A 594-nucleotide genomic window follows, 5' to 3' on the forward strand; every position below is an offset into this window, starting at 1 on the left:
GCGCTCCCTGTATAGACGAAAGAGCAAAGCGTGGTGATATAGTATCTTTAAAAGGCCCTTTGGTAGGCGCAATATTTGCTTACGGCCATACCACCCTGAACACGCCCGATCTCGTCTGATCTCGGAAGCTAAGCAGGGTCGGGCCTGGTCAGTACTTGGATGGGAGACCGCCTGGGAATACCAGGTGCTGTAAGCTTTTTCACTCCTCTTTACAAAAAGCAGAGGCGCTGCTGCTTTTTCAGTGGACACCGACAGGGTGGGAAGGAAATAGCTAGATCATGACTTGCCGGTATAGAAATGACACAAATCCAGTTAAATGATGGCTTTCATCATTCCTAAGCTCATCGATCATTTTCTTTTCAATTTTATGCTAACGTATTCTACATTTCAACAGTAAATATTAATCTTTTTACTGCACTACATTTGTGATCCTTATAGCCACTTTGTACATTGTGATTTGACATTTAAAAGCTGTGAGTGTGTCTGGCAATCTGCAGGCGCTCCCTGTATAGACGAAAGAGCAAAGCGTGGTGATATAGTATCTTTAAAAGGCCCTTTGGTAGGCGCAATATTTGCTTACGGCCATACCACCCT

General features: G+C 44.3%; 1 non-coding gene across 1 annotated transcript; it reads left to right on the forward strand.

Moving 5' to 3' along the window:
* Positions 1–77: 77 nt before the first annotated feature.
* LOC129115901 (5S ribosomal RNA) lies at positions 78–196 on the forward strand. Its single transcript, XR_008533290.1, has one exon. It is a non-coding gene; the product is annotated as a 5S ribosomal RNA (ribosomal RNA).
* Positions 197–594: the final 398 nt, after the last annotated feature.

Source organism: Anoplopoma fimbria, unplaced genomic scaffold (assembly GCF_027596085.1).
Source record: "Anoplopoma fimbria isolate UVic2021 breed Golden Eagle Sablefish unplaced genomic scaffold, Afim_UVic_2022 Un_contig_2061_pilon_pilon, whole genome shotgun sequence".
NCBI classification, from domain to species: domain Eukaryota; kingdom Metazoa; phylum Chordata; class Actinopteri; order Perciformes; family Anoplopomatidae; genus Anoplopoma; species Anoplopoma fimbria.